Raw genomic sequence first — 27,139 nt, 5'->3', positions numbered from 1 at the left:
CCTGTGGATACATTTCCATTAATAATTTCACTCTATCACTTCTCTGATGTAAATTTACAAGCAAGAAGCAGGAAAAATGCCAAATCAAATGTTGCAGGCAGACTGGTGTGATAATTAGCATATGATGCATAAGGAAGAAGAATCCCAAGAAGCAAAGCTGGATGTGCATGTCCCTGTTTGTGACAGCCTTTGGGGGAAGCTCCAATTCATTGAGGATCAGCCGTGTTTGCATTTTGCTCTTTCCTCCCCCCACTTGGTGAATCTCTCCTAGGAATGTCCTTTTGCCTTGAGCTTTTGATCTGATGAAGTACCTGCAGGAAAGAGGAAAGAAAAATAACTTTAAAATAGATAAGCTGCTTATCTCTTTAGCTGACTTGAATTTGCTGCTGTGTGGAGGAGGATGCTATCAAAATCAGAAGTTCAGAAGTTAGTAATGCTTGAAAAGTTTCTAGATGTGCATCACCAGCACAGAACTCTCCCTGTGTGTTATTCTGTATATTGCTTCTAAATCACTGCTAGAGATAAGATTAATCCAGGTACATTGAATTTGCTTTTTTCAAAAGTTATCCATGGTGGTGTTTAGCCAAGGAAACAGGACTGGTGTGATCATACTTTGTGCTTGTCCAGCTACCTGACATTCTTTTTCAATAACCTGTAAACCCACAGATCAACTTCAACAGATGGGCAGAGGCCTCAAAGATATTAAATTCCTGAGTTTTTCATGAAAACCAGAAGCTTATCTACTCAGTTTTAACCACAACCTGGCCTTTCTCCATTAAATTACTGGTCACTGATCAGAACACAAATTTCTGAGAGCCACAAGTGCTGCTCCTTGCTAGTTGAGACTAAGGGGAAGGATTAGTGTGCCCACAAGGACAGGAACTGGGGATGTACATGGAGATTCATCCTCTTGGCAACACCTGGGGGAGAGAAAGAGTTCAGAAATCTGAGGTCATTCCAAAGAGGTCAAAGGAAAACAGGGCACAAATCCAGAAGGAAAATCACTTTTTAAATACTTCAGTTCGTCCAGATACTTTTTTTCCTATTTAATTTTTTTTCTTTTTTTGTTTTCTTTCCCCTGAGACATCTGATTCAAGACCTTGAATATTAAAGAAAAAGTTCCCATTGGCTTCTGGGGCAGTTTCTGGGATCTGGTCAGGGCTGGGGAAAGACTTATGAAAACAGCAGCCATTCATTAAAAAGGATTTTGAGATGCTCATGCTGACACTGTGATTTGGTTTATTGTACAAATAAATGGTATTTGAACAAAAAAGCCATATTTTGATTCAATAGGAAAAGAAATACTATATTTAGAGCAAAAAAGCTAGATATCAGCTTACTCTCACTGACAAATTTAAACAGCAAATATTGCATTTTAATGATGCTTACTTTAAACAGGGTCTTTGATTTGGTGTCTTTTTGTGGTTTTCTATGGTTTTTAAAACTAAAATCTGTTTCAGAAGACAAAATACTACTTACTGTGATTTGAATAGAGACGAGATCCAACACTAACCTGTTGCATTCCAACATTGACTAAACTGTTTGTGTGAACAGTAACACAATACCTACCTAAATCTTCCACTTCTGCTTGGCCATTTTTAGTGGTTTTCTTTTAAAATTCCGGTTTCTTCTACCCTTGATAGCAGATCCAGCACTGCTCTTGCACTGCTGAAAGCGAAATGAACCAACCTCACTCAGTGTGACCATGAATCTTGAATTCTTTCGTACACCACTTTACAGACTAGTGGTTGCAGCAGCTTCCTGAGAGGGCAGAAACAGGGATTTGACACCCTCATGGAGGGAAAAGGGTGGATGTGGATATCCCCTTTGTGCAGGAGTTCTGCTGTTTGAATGAAGGGTCTCCCTTCTGGTGTGGCAAAAGTCAAAAAAAAAAATAACCAGCCTAGGAGGTAATTTGAGAAAACCCATTGGCTCATGACTCTCAGGGGAGAAAAACCAAAGTCATTGTTGATTTCTGGAAATTTATTGGGAGCGAGAAAAAGGTTCAGGCATCTGGAAAAATTAACCATAAAATCCTGAGGTGCCCTTGAAACATAACTGCCTGTGGGGCTAAATAACAGCTGAATCAGCAACACAGTTCTGGATTTGGGCCCTTAAAAATCCTGCTTGGAGCACCTCTCCTTTTCCCAGGCTCTAGGCCCTCTGCTCTGTGACAGGAGGAGCTGCATCTGCACGGAGACAGCACCAGGAGCCCCTGGGCAGGCTGCATGCTAAATCCTTGTGCCAAAACATTTTGAAAGGAGGCAGCTTGAGTTCCTATGCAGCCTTCCAGGTCTATTTTGGCTAATAACTGTCTTTGTCCTTGGTGCTCCAAGGGCTGGATCTCATCTGCTCTGTAGCCAGGCTTGGGGAGCCGGGGATGGTCACTTGGGAAAGAGAAGGATCTGAGGAGACCTTAGAGCTCCTTTCAGTGCCCAAAGGGGCTCCAGGAGATCTGGAGAGGGACTTTGGACAAGGGTCTGGAGTTACAAGACAAAGGAGAGTGGCATTAAGTTGAAGAGTGTAGATTTGTATTAGATATTGTGAGTTCTTGGCTGTGAGGATGCTGAAGCCCAGAGCAGCTGTGTACAAGGCCAGGTTGGACAGGGCTTGGAGAAACCTGGGATAGTGGAAGGTGTTCCCTAGTCATGGGATAAGTTTGGAAATGGATGATCTTGAATATCCTTTCCAGCCCAAACCATTCTGGGATTCTATGATCCAACAATTCTCATAGTTCTGGACTGTGGTTTACGCGGGGAGCGTTCATTTCTGGCTATGATTTATGAGTTTTTAGGTCAGAGGAGACCAAGAGTCTGACCCACTTCACAGTGCAGACCACACACTTCACCCAGAGACTCTGGCATCTGGCTCCACTAACCAGGGCTGTGGGTCTGCAGGATATTTATTGTCTGGGGAAGGTGTCAGGGTGACAGTACTGTCCATTGAAAATCCCTGCTCAGCTACTCAGGAGGCACAGCACAGTCCACTGTTATCTCCCAGCTCTACCCACTGTCCCAGTTAGCTCCAATAACAACATTTGGTTGCTGTCTTAATGCATCTCCAAAAAGAAAGATGCTTTTGTCACCCCTCATTAATCATCTGAGTCATAAATTTCTCATCTAGTATTTATTCTACTTTTCCATTTTTTTGTGCCCTTTGTGTCATGCTGGAGGCTATTGCATGCACAAAGTCATGCTCTAAAATAGTATCAACATTGCTTCTTTCATGCCAACTGTACTCTGCTTCAATTTTCTTATATTGAAATTTTGGAAATATTAGGGTACCTTAAAATAGGGTTCACCTTTTGAGGCAGTCAATTTTTCAACGTCCTCTCAGTCTTTTTCTTTCTTCTTTCTATAGTGTATATGCCCCATTTCTCTCCTAAAATATTTTCCTCTGCTTTTTCTGTGTTTGAATTTTGTCCTTAAGAAAATCCTGCTCAGTGGAGGGACTTGACATTGGGCAGGAGGAATGTTTGGGACACGTCAGTTCTGACCTGGTGCTGTGCTGCTCTGGTGATGCCCAAGGCTGGAGCACCCCAGTGAATTTATGACTGCAGCACACCTCCCTAACCAGCACATCACAGAGGGGGCAGCCCTGAAAACAGCACAGGTGACTCTGGGCACAACCACAGAGCAAAGGAGCTGCAACTGCAGCCCATGGAATGCACCCACTGCTTCAAAGCAGCTCGTTTGAGCAGCAGTAGCACAGCAGAGAGATCAGACTTTGCCAAAAATATTGGGTGAATACCTGAGGTTTCCAACCTCAATCCTGTTAGTCTCACATCCTACTTTACAACAATGCAGACTGAAAGACTTTATGTGTCTTTCAAACCTGTGAGGGCTCCCCGTTTATTTTTTAACAATGGCATGTTCTAAACAAAACCTTTGGGTTTGGGGAAGCATCCATTTTTCTGCTTTGAACTTTGCTGATCCTTCAGAAAAGCTTTCTGCCAGTAGCTGATGATTTTTCAGTCTGTGGGAAAACATGTGACTTAGTAAAGGTAACCAAAATGCACATACAAAAATCTATGGTTCTTAAAAGTACAATCTTCATTAGACTTTCAGTCTATTCAGGCTCCTGAAAGCAGAAACAGAAAGCACAGGTCCTGTGTATTTTATACCAGGGGAATGGCTTTACTCTGACAGATGGCAGAGTAGGATGAGATTTTTGGGGCTAAATTCTTGGTTGTGAGGGTGGGCAGGCCCTGGCCCAGGGTGCCCAGAGCAGCTGTGGCTGCCCCTGGATCCCTGGCAGTGCCCAAGGCCAGGCTGGATGGGGCTTGGAGCAGCCTGGGATGGTGGAAGGTGTCCCTGCCCATGGCAGGGGTGGGGAACCACATGATCTTTAAAATCCCTTCCACCTCAAGCCATTCTGTGATTCTATGGTTCTGTAGGCACTCCTGTTCCATTGTTAGGCTTTCTGCAGAAGAGGAGTTTGTTCTTCTCTGAGTGCTCAGTGCTGTTCCATAAATCCTCTGCTATGGGAAACAATGCCATGAAGTGCCCAAAAAGACCCTGCCCAATTCCGTAACATCCACTGGGAACTGTAGCCAGTGGATCAAGAAGGAGACAGTTTGTGAAATTTATCCACTTGAGAAACACGAAAAGAAAATCCTCAAAAGCAGCTGCTTTGTCCTCTTACCTTCCTCCCCAGCCCAGGTTCCAAGCTTTGCAGGTAGCTCAGGGCCTGTAAGCAGCTTTTACTTGGAAAAGGCTTCAATTCAGGTACAATTGGTGAAAGTGGACTGTGGAAGAAAGACACAAACCACAGTCTCACCCCAAGCTGGATATTCTCCATGAGCTGGCTTTACCCAGCCTGAGGCAATGATTCTGGCTCTGAACATATACACAAAAAACCCAAACCAAACCAACCTTGGACTGTCCCCATGTACACATCCATGGCGCCCCTCATGGGCTTTTTTGGGTGCCTAGCCCCATAAATCAAATATTGTGCACCCATATTACAACCCAAGCAGCAGCGAGCATCCTCCTGCCAGGAGGAGGAGAATCCTGTAGGTGGGAAGAACTTTTTACAGCAAGTTCACCTGGCAGCTAGATACTGAGTAAAGTATTGGCCAGCAAGTTACATCCACTTGCTGCTTATCGAGTTCTTAATGTCTATTTTTTCATGGAGTATCCTTTGCATCAGTGGTGTTGATAGGCCTGAGGAGGTTCACAGTGAGCAGAAAAAGGGAGGGAAAGAAGAAAAAAACAGAAGAGAGAAAGAAAATGACAAGAGAAAGCAGAATTTCTCCATATAGACCAATGAAATGGGAAAAAAAAATAAAGGAGGTGGCAAAAACTTTGAGGAAAAACTGAAGAAAAGGAAACATTAAAAAAAAAATAACAAAAGACAAACACAGCTGGGTGGGGGATTTTATACTTTAATAGCAAAAAATGTGCAAACAAAGCAATGTAAAGGCTGTGATGTTATTTCAGTGCATAATGGCAGCAGCTGTTGGAAGGGTCAGGTCCTCACCTGCAGCAAGCACACAGAACCCCACCAGAGCAGCAGAGCCCACAGCCCACACTGACAGGACTGGCACAGGACACACACAGCACTGTGAGCTCAACCAGGTGAGGTATTTTTCAAATCCAAGGTGACATTTCTGCCTAGCTGAGCACCGGTCAAAACAACTCCAAGGGAAAAAAAAAATTATATTACCTGAGACAGCATTCTGGTAAAGAGTTTGGTTGTAGATCCTAGATGGATTGAGCCTGTGTGTAACCAGCAAATCCCTGCTTTTGTTCACATTGGGCACAGCAACAAGGTGGGCTTGAGTTTGGCAAAATGGGGGAAAACTGGAAGTCCAGAGCTTTACAATGTTGATAAAAATGTTGATTATCATTTTTTTTTAATTGAAAATAAGTTATCTGGCTTGGATACATATGGATCTGCTTGCCTGTCTCATTTTTTATAAACAAATTTACATCTCAGGGGTAAAAGTTCTTTTCAGCACTAATAACACAAACTTAGAGTTTGTGCATTAGTGGATGTCACTTTTTAAAACAAGCTTCTCTTTCCTTACATGATCTGTCTCTTCTTGTATCCTTCAGATATAGCTTAGCTGGGAAAATAGATGCAACTTTTAATGTGGAAGAAGAATTTTTTTATGAGATTTCCTCTACATTTTTAGGCAAATTTTTCCATGTAGACTCTGAAACAGAAACATTTCCTGATATCACCATTAAAAGCAAAAACACTCTGCATAATATTTAGATATTCTAATGCAATGTGTCTGTCCTTTCTCCACCAACTTTTGACTTTTCAGTGCTAATCTGATAGCATTTATTGAAATGAATGCCTAGGGTTCCAGGACAGAGCTGTCATTTCAGACTCAGCAAACTCAGAAACCTTGGTTGAACTGGTGACATGTCACTGAAGTTTTGAAAATGGTTTGGTTTTGGGTTTTTTTGGCTGCACAAGGAGAGTTACAGGACTGAGACACTGCCAATTTAACGAGGATTCGGGAAATCATGTGGGGCTTTTGCTGTCGCATAATCAAGACAACATGAGCTGCATCAGACAATGTTAAATGAGGAGTGAAAGGCAGACTGTCCTTAGACTCCATTCCCCACAATCATTCTAAAATGTGGAACAGGAAAATTCCCCTTATTTCTTAAACCAATCCAACTATGAACCCTGCAAATATAAGCTGCATATTGCAAGTTATCAGCACAACTTCAATTTTAAATTTGCACCCCAATGCAAACATAATCTAGGTCTGTATTAACTGCTGGTGACTAACACTACCCCTGTCTCTCAAGTCTGATTTAATGGATATTGAGCAGGGCTCCTATGAAATACAAGACAGTTTGCTATGCTAAGCCATTACAGCTTTGTTGAAGGCAACACGTCTGCAGCTTCAGTGGGTCCATCTTGGCACAAGGAGGCTTACAGGCACTGCCAAAATACAGAACACCTCTGTCCTGTCTTAAAGTAAAAGCCAACATGTTTGGAGGAGTGCCACTCATTTAGCTGGAGTCCCCAGTTGCATCTTTAATTGCAATTTATGGAATGCATTTATGGCTGTGGGGTAAGGAAAACAAGCTTTCACAGTCAGTCTGCAGAGCAGTATCTCTCCACAATCTGTAACTCTAAGTGAAAGTGTCTCCAGAGAAGAATATAACAGTCCATCCTGCTCTAACACACAAACAAAAGCTTAAAGGGCTCCATTCTCAGCTGTGCATGGGAACTGAAGAGGAAACTACTGTTCCTATTGAGGGTTTCAGCATCATTCCAGTATTTTAATCATTAAAGTCATTTTCCTGGGGGCAAGGGGAGGAGCTTGAGCAGGGCTCCAGCACATCTGCTGTGGTGGGGTTTGTGCCCAGCAGAGCTCCCAAGCTGAGCCTGGATAAACCTGGCAGGTAGGTGGATGTCAGATGCTGGCACTGGTGATTCAGCTGCTGGATCTCTTCCCTCTGACTCAGTGCTGAACCCATGCCCACACGTGTGCCACAGGAGAGACCATCTCTCAGCACAGCAGAAAGCCCAGACTACTAAACTCTCAAGTCTTTAAAGGTTTCCTGGGCATTTTATGCATCATCAGAGGAGTTTATACATGCCATTACAAAGTTAAGCCTGGGTCAACGTGCACTTTATCTGAACTGCATTGAAAATTAACAGGATTATGGTGGTTCCCAATAGAAAGCAGAACCCAGGGCAAGCAACTCAGTTCAGGTTATACACAAAGGATGTGCAACATGGACAGGAAAAAAAATTTAATGTGGGTTTTTCGTTACTCTTGTATTCTCCTTGGCATACAAGGAGTGGCTGAGGGTGCTTGGCTCATTCAGCTGGGACGAAAGGAGACTGTGCTCAGACCTCACTGGGGTCTGCAACTTCTTCTCAAGGGACACCAGAGGACAAGCACTGATCTCTGCCCTCCTTGACCAGGAACAGGGCTGAAGGGAATGGTCAAAGTTGTGTCAGGGGAGGTTTAAATTGGATATTGGGAAAGGGTTCTTCTCCAAGAGGGTGGCTGGGCACTGAACAGGTACCCAGGGAATGGTCACAGCACCAAACCTGGCTGAGTTTAAGAAACATTTGTACAACACACTCAGGCACATGGTGGGATCCTTGAGGGTGGTCCTGTACCAGTGTTTGGACTCAATAGTCCTGGAGAACCCCTTCCAGCTCAGGATATCCTGTGATCAGGAGTGAGTCCTGGCTCCATGACACTGACCATGAGTTTGTAAAGGGCAGCCCAGGGCAAGCACCAGCCTCTGCTCCACACACTCATGTATTTCTGGTTTGCTCCAAACCAGTCTTCTGGTACCCAAGTAACTGATTTTCACTGCATAATGCCACATGTCCAAGGAAACAACAACAAAAAAAATTATCAAAGCAACCTAAAACTTGAGGAGATGATATTCACTCTGATTTTCCAGCCCCACCATGATTTTTAGGCCTTGCCACGATTCAGATTCTGAGTCAGCAGGTTTCAAACCTGCTCAAAAACTTCTGGCAAGCAGCTTAGTGAAGATTCATTAGCAAAAGGGTGGGAAAAACCCTGTGCCACTCTCTCAGCTTTTGCATTTCTGGGTTATTTCTATTTTAGCTGCTCACAGCACTTAGCAGTGCTTTTATTGCTGGGGTCATGTAGTCAGTAGAGAGGCATGGGATGATTGCCATGGTACATGGCAGCCTGGTCATGCATTAAAGCTGGCTGTTAATCAAGCTCCTAACAAGACCGTGGGCTCTGTTCTCTCCAACAGGCCAAACATCCACCAAAACATGGCAATGTCAAACAAAGACTGTGTCTCAAGTGTCAAATCTCCCATTTCCACTGTAATATTTATGAGCTGTGCTCAAAAAGACAGCACTCCAGAGTGCAGTTTCCTTAAAATTTACCTGCTGTATGTTTTTCTGTGAAGATGATGCTCAAGGTGTGGGAAAATAATGAGCTTCAGACCTCTGCTTCTTGCAGAAATAAAGTTTGATTTTTTTTCCTAGGATCTGTCTCCACAGATTTTAGGGGAAAACTCAGTTGATAGGAATAGATGCGATTTCACCATGATTACAGATGAATCTGTAGCAGTCCCACTCTGCAACAAGAAGACAAAAAAAGACCCAGAGGGATAGCTTGCCATCATGCACACACAGGACTGGGACCCTACACCTGAGGCAGGAAAGTTAAGATTCCCAGCTAAGATCCTACATCAGGCTCCTCATTTGATTGGAATTTCAGATGCATTTACAACAGGCTTGATGGCTCAGGATTAGCTACGGCCTAATGTGACCCAGTGGTCTCCCAGACCCAAGCAAGATGCTGTACTCCTCTGAATTAAAACATATTTCAGTCTGGGGCTGCTCTTGAAAGGGAGCTTCAGTCTGTCTGTGCTCACCAGGATACAGACACACCATGAGACTCTCCATGGAAACTTCTCCTCTAGGAGTAAAATTTTTTCTCACTCTTTAATTCTCCTTTTCATGTCTCTTCTGCTCCTCAGTCTTGTGGAGAGCACTTGAGCTGGGCAAAGAACTAAATTCTTCAGTTTGGCTGGAAAAGCAATAAACACAAACTGAAGCAGAAGAGCAATAAACAAAGTTATGCTTTACAAAGCACTCTTAACAAAACTGAGAAATCCCCCAAAGATGCTGTTTGAGCTGGACTCTGTTTTCAGACAGGTCTCCCAGAAAATCACAAACAAAAAAGCCAAAAAAAAAACAAAAAAAAAACCAAACAAACAAACAAAAAACAAACAAAAAAAACAACAAAAGAAAAAAACAAAAACAAAAACAAAAAAAAAACCAAACAATAAAACCAAACGAAACCAAAAGCCAAACCCACAGAAGAACAGAAGAGGATCAGCATCTGTTCCTGGTCCCCTTCCTCCCAGCAGTCTGCTCAGGACTGGTCTGAGTGTGGTGATCTTCGGTGATCTTCCTCCCCCAGGGACCTGCAGGTGTTGACCTGGAGACATCTTATTTCAGATCCATTCTGAGAGACAGGAGAGGCAGGAGTGAAAAGCTTTTTCCCATTTGGGACAGGCTTTTCAGCGACAGCTCCACAGCATGCGGGGGTTCAAAGTTCAAGTAAGGCAAGACAGGTTAAATGTACTGCAGTCCTTATTAAAATGTTCCCAGAAAAAAAAAGACTTTCTGAGGTAACTAGAGCATGCACTTCTTCAGTCTGGGGCTGAAACCAGAGGAAATTATTACACTGCTGAAAAAGACTTTCAGCAGCAGGGAAACGTCGCTTGCTGGATGTTGTATTTCCCTTTTAGGTTCAAGACTCTACAAACGTCTGACCAACTTCTTTAAATGTTTTTGGGGTTTTTTTCTAATCTCCTCAATTTTTCAATTTTTCTTCCAACATTGCCTTTTGTTATGAGCAAAATTTTTTTTTTCAGGGTTACATTTGGAAGTGGTGATATAGAATTGTAATTGAAAAATAAAGTTACACCTGGACTGGAAAAAGACATTTTTAGGGATGTGAAGATAAAGATGAATCTTTATCTTTTAAAGATTTATCTTTTATGTGCCACATGCCAGCTCCAGCAAAATAGAGAGAAAAAGCAGAGTTAAAACAGACCTAGAGCCCTTCTTCAGCTGTGGTCCCTCATCTCTTTAGGAATGCATTCTTGACAAATGGATGCTTTCTCTGTCCTTGTTTATCTTTTTAACTGGATTTGTATATGTGACTGCATCCACAATTTGCAAGAGGTCACTATTTGTGAAGGTATTAACATCCCTTACCCAATAAACACTGTCCTGCTTCTTTCCAAGTTAATCCAAGGTAAATGGCATTAATTTTCTGGGAAAAGAAAACCCACATTTACATATGCAGGGGCCCTGCTTTTCACAGTCTTCTTAAGGCTTAAGACAGGTATATTGCAGGAGCTGAAGGACAAAGTCCAAATTTTACTACATGTGTTTTTCCATTGCTCACTCTTACAGTTAAACTAATAGTGTTCCATGACAGGTTAACAAAACATACTAATAGTATGTCAATTCACTAGATTTTGGGGATTAGCAGCCTAGTGGCCTACAAAGACTGCCCTTCTCCAGAGCATCTTCAGATGTCCAACCCTTCACTGGTTTGGTGATGAATCCTTCACAGCTCTTGGCTGAATTTTGAGCTGTTTGGAAGGAGTCAGCTGGTCACACAGGTTCTACAGGTTTGTTAATACCTGAGCTAAGACTGATCCTGCTTGCTTTGCCTTTGACCATTGCTCTAATATTTCACTATTTTTATCTAACCATCACGTGGCATGGGCTCAGACTCACAGTATTACACCTCAGATCCCACTAGAATGGACTCATTCTGCCCAGCTTCAGACATCAATAGTACAGACACATCTGAGCTTGTTCTCTAGAAGCGGCACTTTTTGGGTCATGATTCATCTGATCTGCAGAAGGCACCTAAAGCAGGTCAGCTGAATTCTGCTTTACAAGCATTCCACGTCCTGTCAACAAAGGGAGCTGGGAGCTACAGAGCTGCCTGCACCTTGGGTACAAGGATTTGTTGCAAATGACTGCAGCAGATGATCACCTTTGACTCGCCTCAGGTGGGGCAACTCACCCACACCAATGCACTGAGCCTGTGCTGTGCTCTTGCCTCTCGTGACCAGTGACAGGATCCAAGGGAACTGCTGGGTCAGGGAGGTTTATGTTGGATGTCAGGGAAAGGCTCTTCCCCAGAGGGTGCTGGGCACTGCCCAGGCTCCCCAGGGAATGGGCACAGCCCTGAGGCTGCCAGAGCTCCAGGAAAGTGTGGACAATGCTCTCGGGGATGCCCAGGGTGGGGTTGTTGGGGTGTCTGTGCAGGGCCAGGAGCTGGACATTAATGGTCATTGTGGTTCCCATCCAACTCAGGATACTCTGGGACTCACTGCAAGTGGAGAGATGTTTTAAATCTCAGCAAAAGGGCACTGGCATGGGCATTATGAGCACAACTCACCTTCAGGGTGCTCCCAGGTCATTATAGCTTGAAGGTGAGTTTGATTCCTCTGACCAGTGCAAGGTGAAGACTAAAACGAGCATCACTTTACACTCCAAAGAGCTGTCAGAGAGCAGCAGCTGTCTTTTAAGACCGGTGTAGACTAGACCAGCAAAATGAGCATTCACCAGAGATGAAGGTGTGAAACTGTGGCTAAACAACACCCTCCTGTTCCTCTTGATTTCATCTGAAAATCATGCACAGTTAACACTTCTAAAAATCACAGCTCAGACTGCTACATCTCAAGCGTTCTAAATCAGGATGCCATTTCCTCATACAGTAATTTTGTTTTGAATTTTTTTTCAGAAGTTTAGATAAGTTTGAAGATGAGATTTTATTGCCACTTATTTAAATGACCTTATAAATATAGGCTTGTTGACCACACAAGATAGTTCACAACTGCTAGGGCTAAACACTGATAATAATATAAGTGTTATCTTGCTAGATCTGTTTGCACTGCAGCACTTTTAGGAAATAAGCAAATAATAACAATTATGGTTTCAAAGTTGGAGATGCTCAACTTCCATTGGCTTTTCCAAAGATAGAACCACTTCAAATACTAAAATACTCATTCACCAGGAATTCTTTCACCTCTGGGAGGAGCCAGTTCATGCCAACTCTCCCATATACCTTCATGGTGCAGAGCCAAGGTACCATATCCCCAATGCCTCTTGAGAAACACTGAGGTCTACTCCCAAAAAAATCCACATGATCTGGAGGAAAACCATGCAATTTGACAAGACCAGGCTTATGTTACTTGCAAAGGAGTTTAAAATCAAGTCTGTTTACAATTTTTAGGTAGTTATTACCACAAATTTTCCAAACTGGATCTGGTATCCCATCTCAGCTGGTTTTTTTCCCCTTTTTCCAGTGCTCCCTCATACACCACACTGTGCTCTTGCCAGCTGACATTTCTCAAAAGCCGTTCTTCATGCTGGATTCAGCACTCCCTCTGTGACCAGAGAGTGCTTGGAGATGTTCATCTGTCGTTCAACACTGTTGTCAACATTCAATACCTCCCCTGATCTTTTGTTGTGCCTTATAATGATTTAACCTTTCTTCTCAGAAAAAAAATAGGGCGAGAGCTTTACTGGTAATGTTATCTGAAGTGAATTTTTTTTTTTTTAATTCTCCTAATAGGATTCCAGCTAAACTGCATTCCTTTTCAAAGAAAGGGAGAAAAAAAAAAAGTATTTTCTTGATTGCAGGGTAAAACCTTCAGCAATTTTTTTGCAGTTTCAGGTTGTGGGGACGCAATGCCCTTTTTGACAAGCCCATAACCATGACCTTATTATTGCCTGCAAGAACCATTTTACCCACCCCAAACACTCATGATCAGAAAAACCACCACTTCTGAGAACAGCAAGGAAAAGCCAACAGGGCAGCTGAGGGGATGCCCAAGGTTATGTAAGAACAAGCTCCAGGGTTTCATCTGTGTGACCACACTCAAGGCAGGTACAAGGGGGAGCTTTTGCCAACCAGTCAAGCATCCTCCTGAATTACTGCTAAATACAGGTAGCTACTGAACAGCCTGGCAGAAATAACTATGGAGTGGCCTGGCAGGCTGCCAAGCGTTTTGCGAACAATATCACCAGCTGAAACTTTCAGGAAAAGCTGCCAGTTACCTGCAAGTAGACTTCAATAATGATTACGAGATTTCCTTCTTTTTCTTAATTCTGCTTCAGTTTAAGCATCCAGGCTGCCGGGTTTTCCCTTCAGTGGTACAAAATAAGTGGTTAGAAACTCCACTGACACACCATGTCACATTGAATCAACATCACCATGTAATCATGGGATTATACAGTCTGAGAGAAAAACCTGGTGAGGCTAGTGAGGAACTTTGGAAGTGTTTTTCTGTGCAGAACTCGGCTGTACTGATTGCAGAGGGAAAGTCATCTTCAAGCAGTCAGATTTCAGCTGCTTTCAAGACGTGGCTTTTCTGTCAAGGTCTCCAAAAAGGTTATGTAAACTTTGCTTAGTGAATTCTTATCATCAGAGGAATTTTTGGAGCAATATGTTTTGTCATCAACAAACGTTAGCTTTGATAGAAATTAAATTGTTCAGAGAGGCACATATGGTTTAAATTCTTTTCTCTGAAGGAGTTCCAATCAATGTGACAGCTACAGAAATGGAGGCTCCTTCCAAGTACCTAAAACCATAGGCTTTGAAATGCTGAGAAGTCCCCCATTTTAACCTGGGAGTGAATTAATCTGCTCTTTTGAGGATAGATCTCTCCTATTTCCCACGGACTTTCCCAAAGATCTCAGTTTGGAATGTAACACTATTTTTTTCTTTTTTTTTTTAAATATCAGTTTCTTAGCCTAGGAAAAAAAACTCTTCCCACGCAACTCAGTTATATCATCCCAAAAGACACAATTCCCCCATGCAAAAGAAAGACATTTTAGTCATGGGAGGTTTTTACACAGTACAGAGGAAGTGACAAAAATAGAAGCTGCAACAAAAATGCCCTCTATGCTCTGTCTGTCTGTCTGCTGTGTAATCTGAAAAGCTAAAGGGGATGAGAGATCCTGTTTCAGTAGCAGGTTCCAGTCTCCAACACCTGGAAAAATATGGAGCAAAACAATTAATTTTTCCTTTTCCAGTAAAACATTTAAAATGGGAGTTGATCTTCAGCTGGCACAAATCAGTTCTGCTGCATTAACCCCACCAGACCTACACTAATCTCTGCTGTTGAGGGACATCAGAACCACCCCAATATCCCATGATGAATTATAATCCTTAGGATTTGGGAAAGGTTTTTTTTTTTTGGTTAACCCCATATTATGCATGCATTCTCCACTCAGCACACATCCAACAAAGAGTAAGGAAAAGACCAACAGAGGTACAGCAAGTCCCACGTGTGAGCTACAGAGCCCCAGCTGGGAATTTCAGCATGGCCCTCCCAGGCTGCCACTCCAGCAAGGTTTCATGTGTACTTTGTTTGGTCCAATTCCCAGCTGACTGCTGCAAATTGTCCATCAACACAGCCTCTCTAAGGGTGCCTGTTCATCACTGAGAAATCCCCCTCTCTTCTTGCCTTGGAATTCCACATGGTTCCCACGAGCAGTTCCTAGGCCGTGAGGTAGCTTGTTCCCAGCTAGGCTGGCTTTGTGCAGAGCTGTGGAGACAAGCAGAAGTTCTCTCTTCCTCTCACAGACATCTCCGTGATAGCATACAAATAAAAATCATGTGATTGACTCCTTTCCTAATCTGCATAGTTCTTTCCCCCCGCACCACATAGGATCACATTGAAGCTTATTATAGAGAGATGATCTCTGTGAGAAACAACATTTTCCAGCCATAATATCTTTGAAACAGGCTGTTCTTTGCTGGGCTTGGCCCATTCTCTTCTAGACTTTTAGTAAACAGAAAATGTATATTACACCCTGTCAATCCCCCTCAGTTTATGCAGAACTGTCCAAGTCAGCACAATCTTGCACATCATATTTTTGGGAAGAGCCATCTGTCATAAACAAAACGTGGCCATGTGTGGCTCACTACCATGCAGTGCAGCGTGGAATCCCAGAGCAGGGTTTCCAATGTGCTTCAACAACCACCACGTTCTGAGGTGGGCAAGTGGGGTAGGACAGGGAGCAGCTGCCCTCCAGCCAGGAGCCCCAAGTAGCTGGATTCTCCTTTGCCTGTAGCTTGCTATGGTTTTCCACATCTAAGTGCAGAATGTAATCTTGCTGACTTGGCATATTTTTTCTGAAACTGATCTGGTTTTCATAGTGAGGTTTCCCATGGAGCCAGCCTGGCACAGCTGGGGCTGTTGAGCTGCACAAGAGAAGGCTCCAGGGACACCTCAGAGCCCCTTCCAGGGCCTCCAGGGGCTCCAGCAGAGCTGCCCAGGGACTGGGGACAAGGCCTGCAGGGACAGCACCCAGGCAATGGCTCCCACTGCCAGAGGGCAGGCACAGATTTTGGGCTCTTGGCAATTAGGAATTGCTGGCTGGGAGGGTGGGCAGGCCCTGGCCCAGGGTGCCCAGAGCAGCTGTGGCTGCCCCTGGATCCCTGGCAGTGTCCAAGGCCAGGCTGGATGGGGCTTGGAGCAGCCTGGGATAGTGAGAGGTGTCCCTGCCCATGGCAGAGGGATGGGACTGGATGATTTTTAAGATCCCTTCCAGCCCAAACCATTCTATGATTCTGTGAGAGAAACTGCCGTTTCAGAACCAGTGATGAGGATACACATGAGGAAGGAAAGATCTAGCTCAGATTGCAATAGGATGTATCTGAGAATCTGGACCTAGTGCACACAAATTTGACTGCAGTTGGATTTATCTGTAGAAGCTTCAGTCTGAAAATACCTATGATTGAGTTGGTACTACAAGTGCCCAGAAATCCAAGCTTTTGTGAACATGCTAAAATTATGTTTGTATATTGAACTAGAGTAGAAAATTGGAAAAAATTAAAGAGAGATTTTCAGGGAACAGAAATTTTGAAAGTCTCATGGAGAATTATTGATGTACTACTTTGGAAAAGTAGAAATGCCTCGTTGCAATTTTGAAAAGCACTGTAATGAAATATTGAATATAATACACTATATTAAACTACATGATGAATTCAGTAATTGCTATATGTCAAGACAAAACAGTATGGTAAATTCGAAAACGCATTTTTTTCTTTTCTCAAAACAAATAATTTCTACGTTAGTGACACAAATAAGAAAATCAAAGCAATTTGCTGAGACATTTTTCCCATAAAAAATGTCATTGAAATAGTTGTGTTCCTACAAAATATTCCAGCTTCAATCAGCCTTCATTTTAAACATAAAATTGTTCTATCAAAAATGTTTTCACTGGATATAATCCACATATATCACAGGCTATGAAGTTTATATTTCTATTTGATTTTGCTTTTGTTTGATGTTCTGAGACAGGTTAGTGAAAGAAGCTTGTATTAGCAAGCTGTTGTAAAGCCACAAGACACATTTTTGAGCAGTGTAAATACACAGGATGATACCAGCAGAGTAATTGGCTTTGTGTTTTGAATTACTGCCATATAAAATGCATCTTCAATACATCTGATACAGATAAAATACATAATATTAAAATGATGATGTTTGGCATTCCATGGGGCCCACTCGGTATTAAATGTGAAGAATCAACAGCCTGGTTAAGCACATTCTTATTTAATGTATGAAAAACCTCAGCAAAAGCCCTGAGACACCTCCAGAGCTGGAGGCAGCTGTGCTGGAGCATCCCACTGAACCATGGCCACACATTTTGGGAAGACAAAATCACAGCCCTCGGGGGGTTGACCCAAATCTTATTGAAGTCAGTGAAAGTTTTCTGTTTGGTTCAGAGGTCTTTGGATGGGACCCAAAGAAGACAAGTAATGCATGAGACAGGCAGGGAGGGGAAGCTGATATTCATTGTACTTGTTTATTTTATCCTTAGGGATATCTACAGCTGAGATACAATCAGATCAGATACAATCTCCCCATATTTCTTCACTTCTAACCGTATTTGTTGCTCATTTCTGGTAAGGTCTGCTGTAGAGGAACACTGTTGACAATTGGGAATTTAACCATTCCATAGAACATATCTGTCAAGCACCAGAAGGTTAAATAATGCTGACAGAAACTTAAATCAGCCTTGAGGGAAAGAGGCAAGTAAGTAAACCAGGATCTGAACTCTGGGTTCAAAGCTGTGTGAACACAGGATGGGTTTATCACACAATAAAGGGCACGGGGTTTAAGGCAGTCGTGGCTGAGACAGAGTCACTCTCTAGCAACATGAAAAGTAAAATTTGGTTTGGAACTCAGTCCCTCACACTGAGATCTGGCAGGTAACAAATTCATCTCTCAAGGGAAGTGACTGGAGCCTTGCTGTTTTGAGACATGTTTGACCAGATAGATCCTCAGAAAGGATGTTGGAAGGAACAATTCTACACTTACAAAGAGAAATGAATTTCCTAACAGATCTCTTCTAACTCTGTGATTTAGTGATAAACCTGTTCCTGACCTTATCAGGAGTAAAGGGGAAGGCAGTAGTTCTTATCTATAAGGACTAATTAGATTATTATTTCCTTTTAATTATTTTTTTTTTACTGCATAGAATTGTGAGGAAAAAAATAGATTAAATTTTAAAATATTTTGGATTATTTTTATTTAGGCACTTATTTCCCTGGCATAATGCTCTATATCCTGTAAGAGGATGCCTTGATCATTTTTAACCGCCTGGAAGCTTTGACCATGAACTGTTTTAACAAGCAGACATTCTGCATGTGAATATGTATGTTTAAAATTGTCAGGGAGGTTTATGGGAAAGTAAGAGAGAAGCACATGTTCCATTTTGAAACTTAATAATTGATTAGAAAGATAAGTTTTCTTAAGTACAGGAACTCAGAGCTCTGAGTGGTAATATAAAATTTACATGTATCTGTCTCATTTTCCAGCCAAAACTGGTCCTGTGTTTAACTTACCAAGTTTTCCTTAGAGAATAAAAATGATCACATCAAATTTCTTTTCCACAACCAGTTTCTGGTAACAGTTACATCATGTGTTTCTTCTGGGCACTAAAGGACAACATGTAGAGGAGAAATTCATGCAATTATGATTGATTGTATGGTGAGTCATTTATGGTTTTGAAGGCAGCTCATTTGAATATATTTACTGAAAGCAAATGACATTGTGAATTTTAATGCAGTGTAGAGGAGCCCAGAGCTTTGGATGAACGCCTGTCATTGTTAAAAATTCAATGAGAGAAAGGAAATAAATGAGTAGCCAAGACCAATATGACCTTTACAAGTATTCAAAAGGAAAAGGATGCAAAAAGTCTGGCTGCAAAAATGCCCTTGCAACTGGCATATAGCAAATGCTTATGTCTGCCAAATAATAAATTAAGTAGAGCTCCGCATCAGTGGTTTTTTGCACCAGGTTACTTATATTGATGTCAGATTAGGACATTAGAATAAATCCTGGGGGATCTGTTAAGGTCCCCCAGCTGCCAGCCTCTTAGACAGTGGATACATCATCCAAGCAGCACTGCTGGGACATGTCCTGGCTTCAGGGCAGGGAATATTTTGGTGAGTTTGGCCTGGTTCATGGCAGTCAGGAGCAAGGAAAGAGGAGCAGGATGGCTGCCTACACCCCACTGTGGTCAGCACACCCCAAAGTTTCTGTGAAATGGTCCCTGGGAGAAAGGCTTTTCCCATGGGCAGACAGTGTGCAGGACAAAGGGGAATGGCTTCACTCTGAGAAAAGTCTGGGTTAGATGGGGTGCTGGGGAGGAATTAGCCCTTGTGAGGGTGGGGAGGCCCTGGCACAGCATTCCCAGAGAAGCTGTGGCTGCCCCTGGATCATTGGAAGTGTCCAAGGCCAGGTTGGACAGGGCTTGGAGCCACCTGGGACAGTGGAAGGTGTCCCTGACTGTGGCAGGGGGTTTCCAGACTGTGGATTTTCATGATTTTTAAGGTCCCTTCCAACTCAAAACCTTTAAGGATGCTGTGATGATAATACTGGACTCACCCACCTTCAAGTCTATGAGAGAGAATTCAAATCACCTAAGCACAGAAGTACCCTTGTTGAGACTATGTGAAAATAGTCTCAACAAGGCTTTCCAGTTTTTCTTGGTTTTTGATTAACTTTATGTTTCAAAACGTCAGCCACCGAAAAAGGGAAAAAGGAAAAGCACAACTCAAATTAGGTTAATCTTATCATGTGATATAATTAGTGTCACTAACATACATGCATGGGAATTAGGAAGAGATTTTTTTATCTTTCATTTGTCATGTGTTAAACCCCTAGCTGCAATTTTTGGGAAGGATGTCTCCTAAATTTCTTTTGGAGACAGGGTTGGAGGGTAATGGATGGCTGGGCTCCCACCTTTAGAGAAAGCATCATTGAGAAGGGCACCTGCTCCCCCCAGATGATCACATCAGAAAACTTGGTCACATTGAGCAACACCAGAATGCTTGACATTTCTGTATTGCATTTTGTGGCTGAGGAATGATCAATACTGGAGTAAGATAAATTACCTCCTTTGTCAGTTCCTTGTAGGATCCTCTGGTTTTTATTGTTTATGTGTCTCCAATTCTAAAACATTGCTATGCTCTGTCAGAGGATGACAAGATGTTGGTTTCAGCTTTGTCAGTAGATAACCAGGTAATACTGAGTAGCCCTTTACATTAAGGCTCAATAATCTTTGGATGTTGTGCTATACTTTGATATGAAGGATTAACAGCTTTTAAATCATTCTGGGGGTTCCCAGCTTCCTTGGGAACATTTTTATACTCTACAGGTTAAAAACACTGTTGCTAAACCAGGAAGGATTTCACAGAGATGAGGAGTTTCTTTTCAGCAAGCTTCTACTTATGCTTTTCATATTCCCTTCCAGTTCTTTAGCCATTGACACCAGCACTCATTACTACACAATCACCATCAAAACATTTTCCTTGATGCCTGTGGCCCTGAATGCAATATATAGCACACCACCACCCAGAGGTCCCAAACAAGCCAGCGTGGCAGTCAAAAGCAATTGTGCTTTATCAGCTCAGTGATAATTAATCCTGCTGAAAGGCCAGGGTAATTAGCAGGCTGCTCAGCCCAGGCCAGGGCCCAGCTGTGCTCCAGGACCTCAAGTGTTGGCTCTGCGTGGTGAGATGCACCCCATGGTGAGAGCCAGCTCGAGCTTCTCAGCACAGGTGAGCCCTGGACACTCAGGTCTTGGATGGTTTGATCTATTTCCTTCCCAGCTACCGCTTCCTTTTATGTGAAGGTATCTTACCAGTGGCTTTGTCCACCTGTAGGCTTCCATTTCAGTGATCCTCTCAGGACCAGCAGAGAGGAATCCTCCCTTATAGATTTGGCCTGGAAATGACCTTAAAAATCATCCCATTCCATCCCCCTATGCCATGTGCAGGGACATCTTCCACTGTCCCAGGCTGCTCCAAGCCCCATCCAGCCTGGCCTGGGACACTGCCAGGGATCCAGGGGCAGCCACAGCTGCTCTGGGCACCCTGGGCCAGGGCCTGCCCACCCTCCCAGCCAGCAATTCCTAATTGCCAAGAGCCCAAAATCTGTGCCTGCCCTCTGGCAGTGGGAGCCATGGCCTGGGTGCTGTCCCTGCAGGCCTTGTCCCCAGTCCCTGGGCAGCTCTGCTGGAGCCCCTGGAGGCCCTGGCAGGGGCTCTGAGGTGTCCCTGGAGCTTCTCTTGTGCAGCTCAACAGCCCCAGCTGTGCCAGGCTGGCTCCAGAGCAGAGGGGCTCCAGCCCTGGCAGCAGCTCCGTGGCCTCCTCTGCACTGGCTCCAACAGCACAAGAGCTTCTACGTCTCATGGAAAACTTTACTCATTCTGGCAGCAGAAGACCCAATATGGAACCCCTCACTGTCTAAAACAACATTAAGTTGCCTGTGACTGTCCAACCAATTCCCATCACAGATTTCCATACCACCTCAATGAGCCTGTTTTAATTTTTTTTTTTTTTTTTTTTTTTTTGAGCGGGGTGGTGGGGTTCGTAAAAAATGGCAGGAAGTAGTTGGGCAGTATAAAATTCCAAACTGTCAAAACAGAAATGCTGACAGCATTTGAAAGTTAGAATTCAATGAATCAACTGTCATTGATTTTCGGTGCACAGTGGGATTCATCTCCCCCCTTTTAGCTATCTACAATTTATAGTCTCTCTTAAGCTTTCTTCTAGGTTTCCTGAATGGAGAGAAGGCAGAGAGAGAGAGAAAGAAGCACCTCCAGGAAATGATTCATCTACTCCTAAGATAGATGTTTGTAATATGTGGGATGAATCACAGTTGAAAGGCGATTATCTTTCTTTTCTGGCATAAAAAAGGACTAGATGACCTGCTGAAACCTGCTGAGGTGCATGGTCCCACCATCAGGGACTTCAGCTGTGTTTTCTAGCTAAAGCACAAAAAAAAAAAAAAAAGCTGGATTGCAAAAACTGGCTAAAGGACCATTTTGGATTAATTCTCATTTCTGCTATAACTCTCAATCAGACTGTGGTTTTGGTAGGAGCAGATACAGGCCAACAGGGGCTGGTTTTAAAAATGCCCTTCATCATGGCCTAACTTCAGGGAGCAAACCCTCACTGCAGCCTGTGTGGGTTGCTGAGAGTTCAGTGTTGTGTTGGGGTATTTTTAAAACAACTGTCTGCCTAGATGCACAAATACACCTTTGGCCACCTTTTTCCAGAGACATCAACCAACGATGTGAGGTCTGCAGAGAAAACTGACATAACATCATTTCTGTTCACTCCAGGGGTAATGGGAGGGAGAGAAAAATGTCCATCTCTGGAGCAGCAGTAGATGCCAAACTGGAAAGCATCCAGCTCAGTGGCATGCAAGAAATATAATACATTATTTCAATGCAAGCATTTGGGTTTATTTGGGGAATCAATTAACAATAAGTGCATACATCCATTTACAAAATGGTAGTGTACCAGACACATACACACACAAGTTGTAATTGAAAACTGAAATAACACCAGAAGGAATAATCATTAAAGCAAAACAAAAAACATCTCCAAAAAGCCAAGAATAATATTTAATAAAATAAAATAATTCATCCATCTGCAGTTACATCCTTAGGGGGAGGCCACAGACTAACAAGCAAACAAATCTAGATAGAAATTAAAATAACGTTGTGAAAGCAATGGGAGGAACAAGGGAGAGATTTCTTTGCAGATTAGCTGCTTATGAACCAAAAGTACTTCAGTTTGATCACTTGCTTGTAGATATGTTTATCAGAGGATGGGGAATTCCATCATATGTTCCTACCATCCTGAAGAATAATTATTCTTTTCCTCTTCAGACATTTCACTCTATTAGCTGGCACAGCCACAGAACTCAGGATCTCCCGTCCAAGACACCAGCTGAGGTCTCAAGAGCCTACTTTCTTTCCTTAAACCATAGAATCCCACAAGCTAACCAGGCTGTGCTTTCCTTCATCTTTGCTGTGAATGTGGACCAACTGAGGCACCCAAAAACCCAGGCACCCAGGGGTCACTTAACAGCACGTACTGGACACCCCCAGGGAAACTGGGTGCCCTGTGAATTTTGTGTCTGCCTCTAACTCAGTTCCCTAAACATTAATTTTCATGCTGGGATTTATAGTCTTTAATTCTATATTTTCAACTAAAATTGAAAGAAAGAAAAAATTAAAAAAAATTAAAAAAAAAAAAAAAGGAAAAAGTAATTCTATCTTCTATACATCTGGACATGTGCTACAAAGACAAATGGACCTCAGTGGAAGGGGTCTCAGAGGACCCTGTAAAAAAGTCTCAGGGGGCCCTGCAATTAAGGCACTGATTTAATGGGAGATGTTCACTGGCTATGCACAGCTGCACTTCCATCAGATGCCTGCAGGTACAATGGCCCTGCAAAGCAGCTCATGCACTGCTTTTGTTTGGATCTCACTGCTCTTCCCAGGAATCCCATTCACAGAAATTAAACTTCTGTTCTTATTGAAATTTATGTAACCTGCAGGAGATATGAATTTTTTTTCCATATCATATGAGTCAGAAATGGAAAAGATTTGCTAAGATATAGGAAGAGTTGTGCTGGATACAATTAGCAATGCTTTTAATCCAGATTCTTCCTCCAAGAGTTCCTCAGAGGAAGGCACAAGAATTCCCTTTGAGCAATTATGGACTAATTTTGCTATATAAACCTGTCAGCAGTAATGATTGTATACCCTGTAGTATGAGAGTTTATGTTATATTCTACTTCCATTATGCATCTATCCTCTGTGAGATAACTCAGAGTATTCCCAACTATATTTTCCTTCTGCAAAATTGCATGCCCAGTAATACTTTACCATAGTGGGTTCCAGAGATCAATTAAGCTGTGTAGGAGGAGAAAAATAGTTTACAATAATGAAAAACATTTCTCCCCACTGCCCAGTATCTGATTCACCATGCCCTTACCAGGCTTTTGCTGCGGTCTCTGGTCTAACTCTTGAGCTGCATGTCTGAAATTTAACTCACCTATGTGCCCTATGTGCCTCACACTCTGCCACCTCCAAACCACACCTCCCTCCTTTCCTGATGCCCACTGCCTTCTTCTAATTACTTCATCTTTTGCCAGAACCTCCTTGAGCCTTGTGCTGTTGGAAGCCAACCCCTTGCTCTTTGGTCGCCCTCTGCAACAGGTGAGGATGAGTGAGGGATGCCCCGAGGCAGGCAGGGCATCTCTGCCATGTCACCCTTTGGAAAACATGCAAAGGGCTCAAGTAGAAGGAAGGATTGTGGTTTTCCTTTACAAAACCAAGGGACACAGAGTTTCAAATATTTCACCTGTTTTAACCAACTAGAATCACAAAATCATGGAATGCTCTGGGTTGGAAGTAAAGTCCATCCCACTTCAAACCCTCTGCCTTGAGCAGGGACACCTTCCACTATCCCAGGCTGCTCCAAGCCTCGTCCAATCTGGGACGAGGGATGGGGCAGCTTCCAGGGATGGGGCAGCCACAGTTTCTCTGAGCAACCTGAGTTATTTGGCCACTGACTAGTTCCTAAAAGGAGAGTTTTCCCACTGCTGAAATAGAATACGTCACGTATTGCAGAGCCCTGCCTTGCTTCCCATTGCAATTAATCTCTGCTGACTGATGGTTTAATTCTAGGTGTTGATCATTTTAATTCCTCATTCCCTCCCTCTCTCAGATCTCTTTGTGATTTTTCTGTCTCTCCAGTCATGTATCCCTCCATTCTGGCAAGCAGTTGCAATCCTGATGGCTCCTCTGATTTCTCAGTGTTCCAGTTCCTCTCCTATTTTTGAAAGGCTAAAGAGGGAAGGGAAAAAAGGAGGGGGAAAGTCAAGTTGTAGGATGTGGCACTGACTCCTGGCCCAGATTTTGCCCAGTTAATCCCCATGCAGTCAGAGAAGTTATTTTAGTAATCTTTGGTAAAACCCACAGGGAATGGGAAAGCTTAGAGTCTGGGACACTGCTTGACCAGGTCACTGTAGGCATGGCAAGGAGAGAAGCCATGCAGGCAGCATGGTATGTGGGGAACAGCACAAAAAAAAGGAATGAAAACACGGTATCTTCATTAATATTGAGGAAAGACAGAGGGGGTTCATAAGCTAAAGGCTAATCTGAAATTAGAAATTTTGGACAGCACCTGGAAAACCCCACAGCCTTGCCTTGCCTTGCCTTGCCTTGCCTTGCCTTGCCTTGCCACAGGCCAAACTACCTCAGCCCTTTCTGAAGTAATGGTCACTGCCTGGTCATCACCACAGACACCCTTTGCACTTGCTCCTGGTGGAAATTCATTTATTCATTTCTGTCTCATAGCAGGGCCTTTAGTACAGGAAATACATTCACTGAACACTCCAGGATCACCGTTTATTTTCAATTTTTTTATTTGTTTCCTTGTTTTCCAATTTGAAAATCAGAGGTCTCCACGCCTGAGGAGATCAAGCTGCCTTTCCTCTAGCCCCCCTCATCTTGCAGAGAATTTATTATTCTCCTCTAAAGCCAAACGTGATTAATCTTGCAGCATCTAGATGAGCACAGTTCATGCATCTGCAGCTGACCCAGACTCCTTATGGAGTCTTTACCATCAAGAGTGAATGATGGCTACACTTAGTGCAAAGTCCTTTAAATGTACCTTAGGTATCTATTTTAAAAAGACACAGATAGCATGTTTAAAGTGCTTTTGTCACTGCTAACAGTAAAGAGAATTCATGGTGAGTAACTCCTCCACAGAAATTTGCTTTTAGTCAGATGACTGCCACCACGGGTGGACAACCTACATTTTGTATGACTGAGCCTTGCCAAGTTTCTGTGACTCACAATTTTCCATTGCACTAATAGCATCCTCTAACTTCATGTGGCCAGCAGATTTAATCAGTGTATTCCTGCTTTGTGTACATATTACATCAGTTCAGTGAGATTAGAGATTCCACCAGTAGCTTCCCTCCATGGGAACAATCAGCCTCTCACTGAGACCCTCTTGCAGCTCCCCATGCAGCAGGTTTATCAGTTACCTGTGGGTTCCTCCATCTCCTCTTTAATGAATAAATCACTATGTGGCAACAAGCGAAATGCTTGCCTGTGGCTGAGGCTTTTATTTTTTAAGAACTTTATTCTGACAGAAGAGGATAACAACTCTCTGTCCCTCCAGGTAGCTACAACACTCATTGTCTGCAAAGCTGTTTCGCACCAACATAATGTGTGTTTAACAGATGCCTTCTGATATCAATCCCATCCATGCACGTGCTTTATCTCCTACATTTTCTCCTGTTGCACGATGCTTGGCTCTGTTTCACTGCACTGCAAAGCGTGCTCAGATCACTGCAAACAAAAAGGGCATCCTCGTGGAGTGGCGGCTGCACCTTGAGATGATCAGGGCTGAAGCACATACCACTGAGGCCACCTGGTGTACAGAGCAGGGCTGCAGTCCATCTGCCTGCTCCTGCTGCACAGCCTAGCATGGAAAATTAAACAAAGAATAATTACAAGAAGAAGGAAAAAAACCCAAAAAGCAGTGTGTTTAGCAAGAGACTGCTCTGACTCCTTAAATGCAGTGCTGAGGCTGCCTGTCCTTGCTCTGTACTTACTCCTTGCTCATGTGGGGCTGCCCCAAGGAGCCTGAAAAATGAGAGTTTTCTGGTGTTGGAGGGAGCAGACCTCTAAAACACAAAGGGCACCACGGAGGACAAGGCTCATTTAGTGAAATGGGTTGGCTCTGCAAAAGTGCCAGCACCAGCAGGAGTGAGCAGAGGCAGGGTCAGCCTTGTTCTTCTCCTCGTGTCTCTCATCTCCTTATTTGAGGTGTGAGGAAAGCATCCCTTCATCATGCAGTCCTTGGATGGATTCCACTTCCCAGCACAGGCAGATAGATTTGACTGCCACCTCTGCCACCTTCTTTTATTTTACTTTTTTTTCCTTTCTTTCCTACCCATCTCGATCAGTAGTTTGTCTCTCCGCTCGGTTGTGACAACAGAGAGGAAAAATTGTGCCATGAAATTAGAATTAGGAGTGACCGCATGGAATTTGAGCTTGAAAGAGCTTCATTGCCCTTGGGCTTATACACATCTTAGAGACATTTGTAACTGAATTTTGGGAGTCAGAACCATCTACCTCTTCAGAGAGACATGGCTTGTGGGCCTCTCAGTGCCTCTCATGCCTGTGAGTAGTGAAACTCAGGAAATATCATGTCCTGAGTGACAGAAAATTAGTGTTGTTGCTATAGTGTGGCTGCCACCCCAAATGTTCTTGTGACCATCACATC

Source organism: Molothrus aeneus, chromosome Z, assembly GCF_037042795.1.
Source record: "Molothrus aeneus isolate 106 chromosome Z, BPBGC_Maene_1.0, whole genome shotgun sequence".
In the NCBI taxonomy this organism is placed as follows: domain Eukaryota; kingdom Metazoa; phylum Chordata; class Aves; order Passeriformes; family Icteridae; genus Molothrus; species Molothrus aeneus.
This window is presented reverse-complemented; position numbering follows the sequence as displayed.